This window comes from Macaca nemestrina, chromosome 15, assembly GCF_043159975.1.
Source record: "Macaca nemestrina isolate mMacNem1 chromosome 15, mMacNem.hap1, whole genome shotgun sequence".
NCBI lineage: Eukaryota > Metazoa > Chordata > Mammalia > Primates > Cercopithecidae > Macaca > Macaca nemestrina.
The window spans coordinates 100,705,801-100,724,543 of record NC_092139.1 but is presented as its reverse complement, the minus strand read 5'-3'; the positions used below and the strand labels follow the sequence as shown (position 1 = coordinate 100,724,543).

The 18,743-nt window shown below is 47.0% G+C and overlaps 1 protein-coding gene across 4 annotated transcripts in view; it reads left to right on the top strand.

Annotated features, from left to right (window-relative positions):
* The first annotated feature begins 329 nt into the window (after positions 1 to 329).
* LOC105493997 (synapsin III) overlaps positions 330 to 18,743 on the top strand; it is a 550,021-nt gene continuing 531,607 nt past the window's right edge. The window contains exon 1 of one of the 4 annotated variants that reach the window (XM_024796611.2): positions 330 to 420. The gene's annotated coding sequence lies outside the window, so the exon portion shown is untranslated. Of the gene's footprint in view, positions 421 to 770; positions 1,550 to 6,234; positions 6,792 to 18,743 lie in introns of those variants that run through there. The other 3 variants (XM_011762037.2, XM_011762038.3, XM_011762041.3) reach the window with 3 other exon arrangements.

Here is an 18,743-nt window from a genome sequence, read left to right as displayed (position 1 = left end):
CCACTTGAGGTCCGGGAGGTCAGCTGACTTTCCCGAAGGTGGATTCCAAGGACACTGCAGTCTTCGTACTCCCCGAGGGGCGTCTAGACACTCCTGAGACCCAGAATTATTAGTTAACTGGGCTCCTCAGCCCGGTGAGAGCTCAGAGTCTAGAAGCAACTTTCCCAGCCTGGAGAGGTGAACCCGGCAGGGCGGAGGGGAGAGGCGTGGGCGAGGGAGTGGGCGCGGGTGGGCGGGGCCGTCCGGGGGCCTCTTTGCCCGAGCCAATGGGGCGCCGCGGCGCGGGGAGGCCGGGCCGCCGGGCGGGGGCGCTCGCGCGCGGTGAGGGGCAGAGGCTGAGCTCCCGGGACCCGGAGCGGATCTACTGGCGGGCGCCGCGCCGAGGCACCACCGGGCGCCGAGTTCCTGGCGGCTCGCACGGTAAGCGGCGCGCCGCCGCAAAGTAGACTTTGTAGGGTTCTGACAGCCGGGAGACCCCACCCCGAGCGGGGGCTGCTGGTGCGTTCTCGCGTCGGGCTGCGTTCCCTGGAGCTCCGGCTCTGTGTCCGCGGGATGCGGGCGCACGCAGGGGCAGGTAGGGAGGCAGGGAGCCGCGCTCCACGGTGTCTCCCCAGGCTGCCGCTGCCGGGGCCCTGGGCCGGTCCCTGGGACAGACAGATCGGCGTGATGGGGCCGTCTGCCGGGCCCGGGAGCCGGGGGCGCGCAAGACTGTGGATCCTAAGACTGCCTCCACCCAGCGCCCGGCCCGGGGAAGAGCTTGCGGGAAACCAGGAACCGCAGCGGCTGGACCTCTGCTCTGCGCCGGCTCCTAGGACCTGCCTTAGGTCCCCAGACCCCTCATGATCTGTTGCCTTGGGTTTGGGGGGTCAGATTTGTCACGCTGTGGCCAATTTCCAGTCAGCCTGGGGGCAGGACGAAATCTCAGAGTGGTTGCCTGGCCAAGCTAGAAGCAGAGAATAGCTCTGGATACAGCACCTCGTGTATCTATCCAGCACTTACTTGGCTCTTTCTGAGTGCCAGGCACGGTGCCAAGCCCTAGCAGCATGAAGAATGGCCTTGGGGAGCTCCTGGGGCTAAGAGGGACAGTAGGAGGAGCAATTGCAGTGCAGGGTAGTGCGGAAGACTCGAGATGGAGAAGAGGACGGTGAGGAAGCCAGGAAGGCTTCAGAGAGTAGGTGACCATTGACTAGAAGTCGGAGGTTTTGCCTGGCTGAAAAGTGTGTTGGGGTTCGGAGTTGATGGGGAGCAGGAATTCCAGGTGGATTTTCTTGTGTAAAGGTAAAGAAACTGAAAAGGTCCGGTGTCCTGACCTAGAACATCAGATAATTCTACAGCAGATAATGGAGTAGGACCGGGTCTTGTTATAGGTAGGAAATAAGTTGTCGACATGGCAGGGAGCTAAAACATGCACAGACCTTAAAGTGCAGCCTTAGAATATTTAGAATTTTATCCTGGAATGAAGGAGGGCCGTGGAAGATTTCTGATCAGTGATCAGGTCTCTCTGGCAGCTCTGGGGACAACGGATGGAGACCGGAGCATCAGAAAGCTGGTAAGTTGTAGCACTTTTTGGACCTTGGCTGCAAATGCTCTTCCCCGCCTAAGGGAGCCCCCTCTGCCCGGGAGCCCTGCTCCCTGGCTTCTGGACATGGATTCAGGCGAAGAGATGCTGTCTGTGTAATGCTTGCTTCTGCAGCCTGCACATCAGTTTGATATTGTTTCTGGAGCCTTGTGACCTCGGTCTTGTCATCAGGACTCTGAAGGGTGCCTCTGCTCTTCTTTTCTCATCTTCAGGCCCTCTGTGTGCCCTTCTGCTCTCCCTGGGCTCCCCTTTCTGTTTCACAGAGACCCAGTCTCAGCCATTGGAGGCAAGGCTGTGTGTAGATTGGTGTAGTAGAAAGAACAAGGGCTAGCTGGGAAATCAGACTAGAATGTCACTTTAGCCATAGGCTTTGGGGACATTAGTAACCTTCATGAACCTTCTTTTTCTGATTTAAAAGGAAATCGTCATACTCATCTGTCATGGGTCAGGTTCCCTGGAGAAAGACTTGGCACTTCTGAGATTTGTGTGCAGATAAGGGAAGCAGGATTGGGCAGAGGGAGATGTTGATCTATGGTGTAGTGCAAGAGAGGCCTCAATCCATCCCATGAGACAAAGGGACGAGGCCTTTGAAGCTGAATGTCGATCAGCCAGTGGGTGCAGGCTGACCCTAGGAAGGGAGCTAGGATGTCCCTTCAGCAGGCCAGTTCCTGACTAGGTACTCAGCTGAGAGCTGGAGTAACCAACACTCTGGCAGCTGGACATGGGGAAGTCATGAGTGTCTTGGTCTTGAAGGGGGGTTGAGAGTTTCCCCAGGGCATCCGCTACACTACCTCACAAATGAGGTAGTGCTTTTTACTGTACCTGGTGTGTAGTATTTATCTTAAAAGTATTCATTTCTCTCACCTTTAAATTTCGTGACTGCACCTGAAAATGAGTTTTGGAATTTGAGTTGAGTCAGCTTTTGTGAGGAGCTTTTAATAATAGCCACAAAAACTACTGCTTTCCATTTTTGAGTGTCTATTATGTATATACATTCTCTCCTAGTTGTCCAGTAATACTCCAACTTAGGTACTTTTATTCTCATTTTAAAGTAAACCCAGTCTCTTCCAAAACCCAACAGAGTTGATGTTCTTTTGCCACAAAATAATAATTATAATAGTGAGAACAATCACTCACAACTCTGTGATTTGTTACACTTTCCAAAGTGCTTTCATTGGTGGATTGATTGATTAATCATTCATTCATCCACTAATTAATCAATCAATGTGTGTTGAGTGCCTCTTGAGGGGCAGGTGCTGTCGTAGGTGCTGGGGAGAAAGCTCAGTCTGTTAGAGGAGATGGACATTAAATACTTGGATTCATCAAAAGCAAGCGTTGAGGGATGGAACATTGCACTGCATAGCCAGGATGTGATAGAGAATAACAGGCTCTTTGTCCAATTGACTCCTTGTCTTTCAGCTTCAATATAACCTTCTCGGAAAGGCCTTCTGTACTCCCTCCTTTTTATTCTCCCTTCGTAACAGTCATTTATCTATTTCACTTACTTTCCTATTGTTGGTCCTCCCCTTTAGACTGCAGACTCCAGGGGATCATATGTTGCTTCATCCCAGGAGCCTACCACAGGGTTTAGCACGTATTTCTTAAATGAGTGACATGAATGAAGGGTGGATGTGCTTAACAGGGTAGTCAGGGAAGGTCTCCCAAAGGAGTGATATTTACACTGAGATGTGGGGGACGAGAAAGATCCAGCAATGCCAAGATCAAGAGGCAGAGAGAACAGCTTAAATTCAAAGACCATGAGGTGGAGGAATGGAGCCCACTGTGGTTGGAGCACATAGTGGGCAGACTGTGTGGAGTGGCCTGAGATGAGTTAGAAGGCGATGAAGTCTTGGAGGCCATGCTGAGCTTAGATTTTTATCTGAAGTGCAATGAATCATTGAAGGATTTTAAACCTGATATAATAGTGTATATTTGTGTGTTGTCTGTTATGCCTCTGGGAGGCAAACTCCTTGAAGAAAGGTGCTTAGTAAATATTGCCTAAATGAATGGATGATCTGGTTTATGTTTTGAAATGAGCCCATCTCAGCTACCAGGTGAGAAGTGGAATAGAGAGAAGAAAGAATGAGATCTTGTCACAGTTGGAAGCTCAGTGAGAGATATATTGGTGTCTGGGCTAAAGGACAGCAATAGTGTTGGAGAAAAGTAAAAGGATTTGAGCTCTATTTAGGAAGCAAAATGGATAGGATTTGCTGATACTTTAAATGCAGGGAATATGGGAAGGGGGAGGGGATGAAGGGTGATGGCCAGCCTTATGGTTTAAGATTCGTTGGCTACTGAAAGTCTGGCAGCTCCATCAGTAAGTGACTGAATAAATAAAATGTAGTGTAACATATAATAGAACGTTACTCAGTCATAACAAGGAGTGAAGTACTAATATGTGCTGCAATGTGGGTGAACCTTAAAAATACTATGTGAAAGCATGTTTTAAAAGCCAGACACCAAAGGTTATATATTGTATGATTCCCTTTATGTGAAGCATCCACAAGAGGTAAATCCATAGAGACAGAGAACAGATTGGTGATTGTGCTGGTCTGAGGGGGAAGTGGGACTGGGGCTTGACTGCTTAATGGCTCAGTGGTTTCCTTTTGGAGTAATGAAAATATTTTGGACCTAGATAGAGGTGACAGTTTGCACATCATCATGAGGATAGTAAATGCCACACATTGTTAGTTTAAAATGGCTAGCTTTGAGTTATGTAAATTTCACCTAGTTAAAAAAAAACAAAAACCGGTTGGGTGGATGGGAGGATTATTCACATAACAGAGACTAGGTGAGGAGCAGGTTGTGCTTAGGGGATACAATTCAAATACTCTCTTGGAGATGCCCGTAAAACATCCACATAGAGACGGGCTTTGGCTGTGAGTCTGGAGTCTAGGAGGGGAGTCTGGGCTGGAGATATAAATATGGCAATTGTCAGCACTTAGATGTCAGCCAATAAAATGGAAGAGTTTGAGCGTGTGAGAGAGAGAGAGAGAAGGAGAAAATCAGAGCCTGGATCATTCTTTAATTTGATCTTTATAACTATTCATAGGAGAGTGCTATTCTCCTCATTTTTAGATAAGGACACCAACCCCCTCTCCCCTGTCCAAACGAACTTGCCCAGAATCAGTTTGTTGCTGTGAGTCTCCAGACTTCCAATCCTTTGTCTTTCCCATCTCAGTGTGATGCCGTTTAGAACTTTGGCAAACACTTTCCCTTCTTTCAGTCATGATTGAGTATTCGCACGTGGCAGGCGCTGTCCAGGTATATGTTAGTGGAGAAAGTAGACATAGCTCTAATCTCATGGGGTTTATTCAGTAAACAAGTAACTGCAGCCCACGACTCCAGGAGACCTTAAGAGCACAGAGCAGGGGCATCTATCCCTGGTTTGGTGGTTGGCGGGTGGTTGGGGAAGGCTTCCAAGAGACAGTGATGGTTAAGCTGAATTTGCAACAGAAGCAGAGGGAATGAGCCCAAGAAAGAGAATAATCCACCATTGTCTTCATTTCCCCATTCCTCCCAGGCTCCTGGCATTTTCCAACTCAAGAGTGTATATTTTCTGTAACTCTAGAGGCAATAAGTAAATAAATGGCTTGGTTTGACTTCGAGCGGGAGCTTCAAAAGGGTAGCAGGGTCAGGTCCAAACAGCCCATCTTTCAAAGCGAGGCTCCATCTCTTGCTCAAGTGACTTATCCTCTCTCTCTCTCTCTTTTTTTTTTTTTTGAAACAGAGTCTCGCTCTGTCAACCCCAGGCTGGAGTGCAGTGGCGTGATCTTGGCTCACTGCAACCTCTGCCTCCTGGGTTCAAGTGATTTTCCTGCCTCAGCCTCTGGAGTAGCTGGGATTACAGGCACCCGCCACCACGCCCGGCTAATTTTTGTATTTTCAGTGGAGATGGGGTTTCACCATGTTGGTCAGGCTGGTCTTGAACTCCTGATCTCAGGTGATCCGCCCACCTTGGCCTCCCAAAGTGCTGGGATTACAGGAGTACTTATCCTCTCTCTCTCTCTCTTTTTTTTTTAGATGGAGTTTCGCTTTTGTTGCCCAAGCTGGAGTACAATGTCGTGATCTTGGCTCACCGCAACTTCCAGCTCCCAGGTTCAAGCGATTCTCCTACCTCAGCCTCCGGAGTAGCTGAGATTACAGGCGTGCGCCACCATGCCTGGCTAATTTTTTAATATTTTTAGTAGAGATAGGGTTTCTCCATGTTGGTCAGGCTGGTCTCGAACTCCCGACCTCAGGTGATCCGCCTGCCTCGGCCTCCCAAAGTGCTGGGATTATAAGCGTGAGCCACCGCGCCTGGCGACTTATCCGCTCTTAACCTGGCTTTGTATACTTGGGATATGGAGCCATTGTTCAGTGCAGGAAATAAATGAGATGATGTAGCAAAGTGCTGGACACGTGAAAAATGCTCAGAAAAATGTTATCTTGTTTGGAGAGGAAGACTTTCTGAGTTGATCAGTGGTTGCCACGCTCTGTACACTATTTAAAATACAGTTATCCATGCTCTCTTTGTTGGTTCTGATTTAGATGGCTTGAAATGAAAAAATGATGATCTGTATGTTTAAAAAGCACCCTGGATGATTCTGATAAAAGCAAGTTCAGGAAGTGTTGATTTAGATCAAATCCTCTTTGCTCTGATGAGCATGAAAGGGTTAAGCACCTAGAAGCAAAATTTTGCCTTCTAGGAATTATTAGCCAATGACGGTGCTGACCGATGATGTAATGTCTTTGGCTGGTGCTCCATTGGTTAAGTGTATTGTTTCTCTTGCTTCAGCTGTTCGAGGAGCAGAGCTGGAGCACAAGGGTTAATAATTTTGTGGAAGCAGTTAGAGCTCTCTCTCTCTTTTTCATTCCTCTTCTGCTAGGTGTGAGTATACAGCAGGGCCCTGCAGATTGTTGCCCTTCTCCTTCCAATAAACATCCACACTCTCCTTACACATCCACACTGTCCTCCTTACCTCCTCCCAAGCAGAGCACATGTGTCCGTAGTACTACGGAGGAGGAGAAGGAGGAGGAGGAGGAGAAGGAAGAGGAGGAGAAGGATTCTTTAGAGAAGAGAGCCCTTTCAAAGTTCCATGCTGCAGTCTCTTACTGCAGTCTCTCCTTGCCACCGGGGATGGGCACAGCCCCAGGTCCCTCTGAATGAATTGCTAAACTGCCACCTGCTTCTGAGTGTTGTTCAACCTGGCAGAATCCTTAGAACCAGGAGGTGAGCCCAAGGTTTTGGAAGAGGGAGTGGGCCGGGTGGGAAGGAGCCGTGCGGTGCGGGGAGGACTAGCTCTAGACTGAAGGTCAGGTGCAAGCTCAAGCCAGTGGCTGCCACTGGCTAGTGATATAAGCTTGGGCAGGGTGGTCTCCCACTCCAGGTCTGTTTGCTAAAGTGCATGATGTAAGGCTTGGATTAGGGCCCTCCTATTCCAAGTTTTAGCAGACACTGTCTAGGGAGTGTGCTCACCAGGAGCTATAAGGAAGCATGTTCTTGGTGTAGCTTTAGCTTTCTGTCAGATACTCCCTGAAGATACATGCTTTCTTTCAGGAATCTGGGCAGGAGGGGAGCTGGTCACGTTATCTCTATATCTCTGAAACCAGTTCTAATCTGGTTCCTCGTTATATTGTCTGAGCTCCCCCTAAAGCACTCCAACTCATTCCAGTGGCCCTTGCAGAATCTGGGCTGAGGTTTCTCCAGAAACTCCTGAATGGTCTCACAGATTTTGATCATGTCATTTGAGGGGAACCTTTGGGTCCCTGACCCTTGAGTTGTTGGTGTGCCTTAATATATTTGGGCACTTTTCTAGGTGTCCCCGGCTGGGGCTCTTAGGGTTGGGGAGAGGAATTCTTTTTGTATTATGGATAGCGTAATTGTGATTTTTGTTTGTTTGTTTGTGTTAAATGGGACATGGATTATTGCCTCTGCCTAAAACTTCTCACCTTGTCCTGAAAAGGTCCCAAGGTAGGCGCGTGTGTCTCAAGATGTAAATTGAAATGAGTAGATATGGGGAAGGGAGAGGGGAGCAGAGCAGCTGGGGAAAACTGCTAGCAAGAAACACTGACCTTCATTTCATAAGTAATTCAAGAAATCCTTGCTTTTGATAGACACACTGCGATGCTGGCTATCTCTGGTGGTCCTCCAAAAATATACAGAAATAGAAAATCCTTCTATTTTTATTTTTTCCGAATTGGATTATAAGTGAGGGGTTCTCAGTTTTGGAGAATGGAGCCTAGATAGGGTTATCTTTGTGTGTTGTGTGGTCCTTGGTGTTTGCCACCCTGTGTTCTAGGCCAGGCTTTGCTGATGTAGGTCCTTGAGCAAGTCACCAAACCTTTCTGAGCCTCAGCTCCCTCACTTGTAAATGGCAGAGGTAGAGAGGAGTTGGGCTTGCTAATTTCTGCAGCTCTTCTAGGTCTGGCCATCTGGGCTTCAGATTGCTATAAGCCTTTGGAATTTGAATATGTTGAAGTGGGCCCAATGGGTCAAGAATGTTTGAATAAAGGGATACACAGCATATGTCTTCTAGGTACTGGGTGCTTTACACGGGTTTTAACTTATTTCACCATCCCAACTGCACTGGGAGTGGGTAAAATTAACCCCATTCTACAGATGTGAAAATCAAGGCTAAAGGAGGTTGAGTGACTTGTCCAAGATGATCCACTTGCTCAGTGGCAGAGCTGGTATTTAGACCTGTGCAGGTAGATGTACTGAGGGAGGGATCCATGGCAGGATAGTGGTGGGGATGGAGCAGGAATCTTTTGTCTGCCTTTGTTTCCTTGCATGCTGTTCTCTGTACTAGAAGTCATGTGCTGGTTTTGAGATAAACTAGCTCAGCCAGGTCACTGTAGCTTATCCACTCACTGTCTGGGACCACAAAAGATTGGAGGACCCTGGGTCTGAAAAGGACCTTACAGTTCTTTGGATCAAGCCCCTCAATTTGTTTTGCTTTGTTTTGTTTTGTTTTGTTTTTGAGACAGTCTCGCTCTGTCACCCAGGCTGGAGTGCAGTGGCATGATCTCGGCTCACTGCAACCTCCACCTCCCAGGCTTAAGAGATTCTCATGTCTCAGCCTCCTGAATAGCTGGGATTACAGACATGCGCCACCACACCCGGCTAATTTTTTGTATTTTTAGTAGAGATGGGGTTTCACTATGTTGGCCAGGCTGGTCTTGAACTGCTGACCTCAAGTGATCCACCTGCCTCAGGCTCCCAAAGTGCTGGGGTTATAGACGTGAGCCACCGTGCCTGGCCAAACCCCTCAATTTGTAGCTGAGAAAATGGAGGTCCACAGAAGTTAGGGGATTTGTTTCACGTCACTTGATGAGTTGACAGATGGGAAGAAATGAACACAAAGACTCCCTGTCTTAAGTGTTTGGAGTTGTATTTTTATAACTTTTTTTTTTTTTTTTTTTTTTTTGAGATGGAGTCTCGCTCTGTCGCCCAGGCTGGAGTGCAGTGGCTGGATCTCGCTCACTGCAAGCTCCGCCTCCGGGGTTTACGCCATTCTCCTGCCTCAGCCTCCCAAGTAGCTGGGACTACAGGCGTCCGCCACCGCGCCCGGCTAGTTTTTTGTATTTTTTAGTAGAGACAGGGTTTCACTGTGTTAGCCAGAATGGTCTCGATCTCCTGACCTCGTGATCCGCCCGTCTCGGCCTCCCAAAGTGCTGGGATTACAGGCTTGAGCCACCGCGCCCGGCCTACTTTTTTTTAAAGAAAAAAAAAACAGCACTCATTTTTTTGAGACACATGGGGCGAGTGAGTTGCATTTAGTTATTCTCACCTCCAGGCCCCTTTCCAGTGCGAAAAGATTGGAGTAGGCTTATGGAACACCTCCTCTGCTTGGCTGTGTGGCTGGTGTCTGAGACACAGAGGGCGACAGGCAAGCTGAGTATGAGACCCGGTCACTTTCCTTGAGCAGGCTCAGGCTGTGTTTCCTGGGGGCTTCTAGCTCACAGGTTAGCAGTCCCTCCCGATGGATGGGCCGAAACCCTGACCCTTTCCTCCTGCGTGAGGCTGGCACCCAATTTGTGCCACTATAAGAGCACTTGCCACATGATGTGTGGTTTTTGTTCTTTGTCTTCCTGACTAAGAGGCACGCTTCCAGAGCACAGCTCCCAAAATACTGAATTTAATTAATTGGTGGAGCTGCCTAATGGGGAGGCGGGTGTCAATAGCTTGGATGAGAATAAAAACCATCCAGTAGTTATTAAAAAGCACAATGCAGATACTTGACCCTTTTCATGATCACTATAGCATTAAAAAAGTATCACCCAAATAACAGGCTTCAGAAACTCAAATTATTATCGTAGGAAAGAGAAGTTATAATTATTCTGCAGGGCTAGAGGGCAAAGCTAGCTGCAGCAGTGGAATTTGGAGAGGAGCAGAGAGCAGATAGAGGAAGAAAGTGCTGGTGGTGGAGCTGTCCAGCAGGGGGAGCCCACCTTCCAAGGCCCTGTCATCACTGAAGCCCTGGCAAGGAGTGGAACTTGGCAATCTGTAACTTCCTTTTTAGATCTAACATTTCTTGATTATCTATCAAGCGGGAGTATATTAGAGGAAGCTGAGGGTACAGCAACATTGTGTCTTACTTATTCTTTAGGCCCTGAACCCATTGTATGGTGTGAAAATCATGTGTAGCCAAAAATACCCTAAAAATATTTTTAATTGCCAGAAAGTTGCATTATACATGGTTTTTGTGTATGAAACCCTGCATAGTAATTCCCTGTGCTACCCAGTGTGCAAAACTCTGGCCTACAGCAAAATAACTAGAAAAAGAAGGTCAAAAAAGAAGTTGTCTGCATTTTCATGCTGCTGTGTTTTTAAGGTAACTGTCAAATCTCTAGGGCATGGGGTTCTTAGGAGTGCCTACTTGCTTGCAAGGTTTCTGTCATTCAGTTTGGATAAACAACCTCTAATACCTTCAGACATGTTGTTTCAGTCCATTTTGCATTGCTATAAAGGAATGCCCGAGACTGGGTAATTTATAAAGAAAAGAGGTTTATTTGGCTAAAGGTTCTACAGGCTGTACAAGCATGGCACCAGCATCTGCTCAGCTTCTGGTGAGACCTCAGGAAGCTTTAACTCATGGCAGAAGGTGAAGGGGTAACAGGCATGTCACATGGTGAGAGAGCAACAGAGAGAGGGGGACGTGTCAGGCTCCTATTAACAACCAGCTCTTGTGTGAACTAATAGGGCAAGAACTGACTCATCACCAAGGGGAGGACACCAAGCCATTCATGAGGGATCCACCCCATCACCAAAACACCTCCCACCAGACCCCACCTCCCGTACTGGCAATCACATTTCAAAAATATTTTTGAGGGTATTTTTGGCTCCACACGATTTTCACACCATACTATGGGTTTAGAACCTAAAGAATGAATAAGATGCAGTGTTGCCATATCCTAATGCTATTTGGAGAAGGCAAACATCCAAACTATATCACATGTTAATAGTTTTTTTTTTTAATGATAATGAAAATTAAATGAGATAATATATGTGGAAACCTCCAGCCAAGAACTGTTGCTACATGGTAGGTGTTCAATAAAAGTAGGTAATCAGCATCTTGCTTCGGCAGACTGGTCCATGCTGGTCTTTTTAAAAAATTTTTTATTTTTAAATTTTTTTGAGACAGAGTCTCACTCTGTCGCCCAGGCTGGAGTGTAGTGGCACGATCTTGGCTCACTGCAAGCTCTGCCTCCCAGGTTCACGCCATTCTCCTGCCTCAGCCTCCTGAGTAGCTGGGACTACAGGCGCCCGCCACCATGCCTGGGTAATTTTTTGTATTTTTAATAGAGATAGGGTTTCACCATGTTAGCCAGGGTGGTCTCGAACTCCTGACCTCATGATCCACCCGGATCGGCCTCTCAAAGTGCTCGGATTACAGGCATGAGCCACCGCACCCAGTCCATGCTGGTCTTTGAAACATCTTAGAGAAGAAACTGGCCACTAGTGTCCAGGTGTTGGCTAGTGTTTTCTACTTGAGGTTGGGATGTTCTGCCTGCCTCCTCCTGACACTATTCATTCTTATACCCCTGAATATTGCTCTAAAGTCCAAAGTGGAAAAAGAATGGAGTTGAAGGCAACACAGACCTGAGTCCTCTCTGTGTTGGTTTTTTTTTTTTTTTTCCTTGACAGAGACTTGCTCTGTTGCCCAGGCTGGAGTGCAGTGGCGTGGTCTCGGCTCACTGTAACCTCCGCCTCCCGGGTTCAAGCTATTCTCCTGCCTTAGCCTCCCGAGTGAGTAGCTGTGATTACAGGCGCCTGCCACCACGCCAGGCTAATTTTTTGTATTTTTAGTAGAGACAGGGTTTTGCCATGTTGGCCAGACTGGTCTCGAACTCCTGACATCGTGATCCACCCGCCTCAGCCTCCCAAAGTGTTAGATTCTACCATGCCCAGCTAATTTTTTGTATTTTTGGTAGAGACAGCGTTTTATCATGTTGGCTAGGCTGGTCTTGAACTCCTGACCTCGTGATCCGCCAGCGTCGGCCTCCCAAAGTGCTGGGATTACAGGCATAAGCCACTGCGCCCAGCCTAGGAGTGTGGATTTTATTCTATGTTGGAGGTCTTGAGCAAGGAGGTTACATAGTTTGAATTGTGCTTTTAATTGATTTTATCTTTTAAATTGTCATATGGTAAAATTGACCTTGTTTTGGTGTATCGCTCTATGACTTTTAACACGTGTATCCAACCACCACCACCACAATGAAGACACAGAACAGTTCCACCATCCAAAATACTCCCTCCAGCTGTGCTTTTAGTCACAAGCTCTCCATCTCCAACATTTGGCAATGATAACTCTGCTCTCTATCACTATAGTTTGTCTTTTCACAAATGCCATCTAGGCTGGATGTGGTGGCTCATGCCTGTAATTCCAGGACTTTGGAGGCTGAGGTGGGAGGATTGCTTGAGGCCAGGAGGTTGAGGCTGCAGTGAGCTACAATTGCACCACTGCACTCCAACATGGGCCACAGAGTGAAACCCTGTCTCTAAAAACAGAAAAAAAGAATGAAGAATGTCATATAAATTGAATCACACGGTATGTAACTTTCAGAGACTGGCCTCTGTCCCTCAGCATAATGTCTTCAAGATTCATCCGTGTTGCTGTGTGTCATTCACTTTTCTTGCTGGCTAGTATTCCACTGTAGAGATGTACCATGGATTGTCCGTCTATTGCTTGGATTGTTTCAAGGGATTATGGACACTTGGGTTGTTTCTAGTTTTTGTTTGTTTGGTTTGTTTGTTTTTTTGAAACAGTCTCACTCTCTCGCCCATGCTGGAGTGTAGTGGCGCGATGTTGGCTCACCTCAAGCTCTGCCTCCCGGGTTCATGCCATTCTCCTGCCTCAGCCTCCCTAGTAGCTGGGAGTACAGGCGCCCACTAACATGCCGGGCTAATTTTTTTTTTTTTTTTTTTTTTTTGTATTTTTAGTAGAGACAGGGTTTCACCATGTTAACCAGGATGGTCTCGATCTGCTGACCTCATGATCCGCCCACTTTGGCCTTCCAAAGTGCTAGGATTACAGGCGTGAGCCATGGCGCCCGGTCTTACTTTTTTTTTTTTTTTTTTTTTTTTTTGAGATGAAGTTTTACTCTTTTTGCCCAGGCTGCAGTGTAGTGGCGCGATCTCGGCTCACCACAGCCTCTGTCTGCTGGGTTCAAGTGTTTCTCCTGTCTCAGTCTCCTAAGTAACTGGGATTACAGGTGCATGCCACCACATTCAGCTGATTTTTGGATTTTTAGTAGAGACGAGGTTTCATCATACTGGTCAGGTTGGTCTCGAATTCCTGACCTCAGGTGATCCGCCCTCCTCAGCCTCCCAAAGTGCTGGGATTACAGGTGTGAGTCATCGCACCCAGTCAGGTTGTTTCTAGTTTTTAAGGATTATGAATAAAGCTGCTATAAACACTTGTATTTAAGTTTTTGTGTGGATGTGAGTTTTTGCTTCTCTAAGGTAGATACCCAAGAGTTGGATTGCTAGGACATATGCTAAGTTTACATTTAACTTCATAGGAAATTTCCAAACTAATTTCTAGAGTAGCCATGTCATTTTTCATTTCCATCGGCAACATATGAAAGTTCCAGTTGCTCTGCATTGGAATCAGTAGTTGGCATTGTTGGTATTTTTTATTTTAGCCATCTTTATAGTTTAGTAGTATCTCAATAGTTTAATTTGCATTTCCCTAACTTGCTAATTATGTTGAATATCTTTACAAGTGTGTATTTACCATGCCTATATTCTCTTTGACAAAGTGTCTGTTCAGGTCTATTACATGTTTTTTGTTTGTTTGTTTTTAAATTACTTTTTTATTGTTGAGTTTTTAGTATTCGATATATACCAGTACTTTCTTGGATGTGTGACTTACAAATATTTGACATGTTTTTAAAGAATCATTCTGAATGCTGTGTGTTAAGAGAGCCGTAGTGGGGGAAAGGTGGGAGCTATAGGATCAGTGAGTGGGTCGTTGTGGTAGTTCATGGGGGAGCGATGATGATGGGCTGGACTAAGGTCCTTGGGGTGAAAGAAGTGAGAAGTGGTTAAGAAAAATTTTTTTTTTGAAAGTAGAACCACCTGACCTGGTTGATGAATGAGATGTGGAATATGAGGGAAAATAGAAGGCAAGAATAGTAACACACCTGGAGATGTTGAGAATTTAAATATAAATCAGGCAAGGTTTCTATCCTCAAATGGCTCCCAGTCTGGAGAGAGGAGATTTACTGTAAACAGTTCACCTGGAACACAGCCAGGTGTGCTGTCAGAGGTCATGTGCAAAGTATCAGGGGAGCAGAGGTGAGGGCGAAATTACTAAGTGTCAGGTTTGCAAGGCTAGATGTCTGGACAGCCGCTCTCAAACTGTAATGTGTTTAAGAATCATCTGGGTCTGGGCGCGGTGGCTTATGCCTGTAATCCCAGCACTTTAGGAGGCCAAGGCAGGTGGATCACCTGAGGTCGGGAGTTCAAGACCAGCCTGACCAACATGGAGAAACCCTGTCTCTACTAAAAGTACAAAAATTAGCCGGGTGTGGTGGCGCATGCCTGTAATCCCAGCTACTCAGGAGGTGGAGGCAGGAGAATCGCTTGAACCTTGGAGGCAGAGGTTTCAGTGAGGCAGAGGTTACATTTAACTTTATAAGAAACTTCCAAACTAATTTCTAGAGTGGCCATGTCATTTTGCATTTCCATCAGCAACGTATGAAAGTTCCAGTTGCTCTGCATTGAAATCAGTAGTTGCCATTGTTGGTATTTTCATGCCATTGCACTCTAGCCTGGGCAACAAGAGCAAAACTCCGTCTCAATTAAAAAAAAAAAAAAAAAAAAAAAAAAAAGAATCATCTGGGAAAGTTGTTAAAAATGCAAGTGGCTAGACCCTGATCCCTCAAGTAGGAGACCTGTGATTAGCAAACACCAGAAATAATTCTGTGTAGGTGATTGGTCGAACGCACTATGAGAAACCCTAGGGGGAGCTGGGGAGAGTTCACAGAAAAGATGATGTTTGAAATGGGATTTCAGTGTTTAGTAGGAATTCTGACTTGGAGAAAGTTAGAGAAATGACAACCAGGCAGAGGCACAAGCAGAAGCAAAGGTCTGGAATAAGGTTAGAGAATGGCTAGAGGCTAGAATAAGCTTATGTTGGGTGATGGTGATGATGACCGATCGAAGACCACGTGTCTGTTTAGGGATGGGATGGGAGTCACTTGACCGCCTGTGCTCAATGAGTCTGTGAGTCTAAAGTGATTAAAGCAATTCATCAGCTCCTCAGTTATTAACAGGGGGCCTGCCGTGGTGAAATACCCAGGCAGTCCAAGAGCCAGGTGGACAGAACGTCTGTTATGCCTTCAAAGTCTCACGTGACTAGGCATGTTTGAGGAAAGCTACTGCTACGGTGAACCAGCTGGCTGGAGGTGTTGTGTTGGCAGAAGGTTGGTGGAAGAACGCACTGTACCTAGTACTGCTTTGGGCCTTCCTTGAAGCTCAAAGACTCTACATCTTCTTTTTGTACATCATCCTGCCCACTTTCCGAGCATGCTGCAGCCACATCTCCTGTGGCCTAACTCCTAGGTTGTTGCATCCTCACTGTGTGCAAAGCACAGTTCAATGCACCTTTTTTTTTTTTTTTTCTGAGACAGTCTCGCTCTGTTGCCGGGATGGAGTGCAGTGGTTCAATCTCGGCTCACTGCAACCTCCGTCTCCCAGATTCAAGTGATTCTCCTGCCTCAGCCACTCGAGTAGCTGGGACTACAGGCGCACACCACCACGCCCAGCTGATTTTTCTATTTTTAGTAGAGATGGTGTTTCACCATGTTGGCCAGGATGGTCTCAATCTCTAGACCCCATGATCCGCCTGCCTTGGCCTCCCAAAGTGCTGGGATTACAAGCATGAGCCACCGCACCTGGCCCAGTTCAATGCACTTTATGTGGCTTAATTCACTTAATTTTCACCACAAGCTTGTCGATAAGTTAGAATTATTATACCTGTTTTACGATGAGCAAACAAAGACACAGAAGGATGAATGACTGGCCCAATGTCACAGAGCTAAGAAACAGAATTGCTGGGATATTAACCCAGGTAGTTTTGACTTCATGTCTTGTACTTTTATTTATTTTATATATATATATTTTTGGGATGGAGTTTCACTCTTGTTGCCCAAGCTGGAGTGCAATGGCACGATCTCAGCTCACTCCAACCTCCGTCTCCTGGGTTCAAGCGATTCTCTTGCCTCAGCCTCCTCAGTAGCTGGGATGACAGGTGCCTGCGACCACACCCAGCTAATTTTTGTATTTTTAGCAGAGATGGGGTTTGGCCATGTTGGCCAGGCTGGTCTCGAACACCTGACCTCAGGTGATCCGCCCTCCTCAGCCTCCCAAACTGCTGGGATTACAGGTGTGAGCCTCTGCGTCCAGATTTTGCTTGTGCTTTTAAACAGTATGCTGCACTAACCTTGTAGGGACATTGTTAGAGAATGAGAAGCAGGGGAAGTAGTAGCAGTGGCAACAACATACATAAGGTACTTACTATAGACCAGTCACTGGCTTATGTGTTATTCTTAGAGTTAGTTCCGGTAAGGACTATTTCAGTAATACACTTTTATGTTCTAAAGATTTTTCTTTTTGATGTTAGTCCTTGGGTTGAAACTTTCTATTTTTCTTCCTTCTCGTCTAGTTAATAACAAAAGGGTATATGGCCTGTGAGACTTGAAAGAGCAGTAGGAAGTATGAGAATATCATGGGAGCAGGAAGGCAGAAGCCCCAGAACAACCCCAGGGCTTCCACCTGCAGCTCAGAGATCCTTTGGCCAGGGCTTCATGGAGCACGACTTTAGCTAATCACGGCACAGTTTAGGGGCGGGAGAGCTGCTCAGTTCTAACCTGACTCCTACTCAAGATTCCTAACCTGACTCTTCTGTTACATAGGATGACTGGCTGCCTTGGGTTGGGTGGCATGGGCTCCAGGATCATGGGATTTCTCCTTCCACTCCTGGCTGCCTCTTTAGTAAAGTAGGGTGCTGCAGCATGCTGGGGACAGGAGCAGGTGCGACCCAGTGTCAACCAGCCTTTAGGGTGGTTGTTCTGTGTGAGACTGTTTGCTCTTATGAGAAAGGGCCCTGGATTACTATGTTTTTAGAGTTCTTCAAAATCTGTCTTTCGGCCGGGCGCGGTGGCTCAAGCCTGTAATCCCAGCACTTTGGGAGGCTGAGACGGGCGGATCACGAGGTCAGGAGATCGAGACCATCCTGGCTAACACGGTGAAACCCCGTCTCTACTAAAATATACAAAAAAAAACTAGCCGGGCGAGGTGGCGGGCGCCTGTGGTCCCAGCTACTCGGGAGGCTGAGGCAGGAGAATGGCGTAAACCCGGGAGGCGGAGCTTGCAGTGAGCTGAGATCCGGCCACTGCACTCCAGCCTGGGCGAGAGAGCGAGACTCCGTCTCAAAAAAAAAAAAAAGAAACAAAATCTGTCTTTCTCTCCACCTTCTCTTGCTTCAAGCAGCTGGTATACTTTCCTCCAGCAAGATTCTTTCTAATTTACCACGTCCATTGGGCTAAAGTCTGGGAAAACAAATGACGAAATATACGTGTATTGTTTACTAAGGAAGAATTATCTGACTAAAGGGCTTTGTTTCTTTTTGTAAGGTTTAGAGAGAGGTGCTGTAGACAGGTGGGCCTGGAGGCCTTTCCTGCCCCCGACCCCCACACTTTTATTTTCAAGTTCTCAATTGTGTTGGTATCTTAGTCAGTTTGGGCTGTTATAATAACTACCAAAGCTTAAACAACAGACAGTTCGGGAGGCTGGGAAGTCTGAGATCAGGGTACCAGACTGGTTAGGTTCTGCTTGGGGGCCCTTTTTCCTAGTTTGCAGATGAGATAGGAAACGAGCTCTGTGTCTTTTCTTATAAATGCATTAACCCCATCATGTGGGCTCTATCCTTGTGACCTAATCGCCTTCCAAAGGCCTCATCTCTAAATACCATCACATTAGGGATTGCAGTTTTAACATATGAATTTGGGGGACACACACATTCAGTCCTCAGCAGCTGAGTGGTTGAGTTTGCTGCACGGAATTCCTCCAGGTAATGCAGGAGTATAGCATGATCTGGGAGAGACAGGTTTGAACTTTCCTTTGGCAGAGGGAGAGAGGGAGTACCTGGGAAGCTTCCTGAGCAAGCTAATATCTGAACTAGGTTTTGAAAGCTGCATGGAGCTCATTAATCCAATGGGGTGGGGAGGGATTTTGAAGTGAATAAAAAAGGATGGGATTCCAGGAAGCAGACACAGCATGTGCAGAGGCATGATATGCATGACAGGTAAGAGGATAAGTGTCAGGGAGCTACTGTGCAAGGATGCCCTAGTGGGAGAGGAAGCTGGCACAAGTTAGAATTACTAGTGCAGGCCGGGCGTGGTGGCTCATGCCTGTAATGCCAGCACTTTGGGAGGCTGAAACGGGTGGATCATGAGGTCAGGAGATCGAGACTCATCCTGGCTAACAGGGTGAAACCCCGTCTCTACTAAAAATACAAAAAAACTTAGCTGAACGTGGTGGCAGGTGCCTGTGGTCCCAGCTACTCGGGAGGCTGAGGCAGCAGAATGGCGTGAACCTGGGAGGCGGAATTTGCAGTGAGCCGAGATCGCCCCACTGCACTCCAGCCTGGCGACAGAGCAAGACTCCATCTCA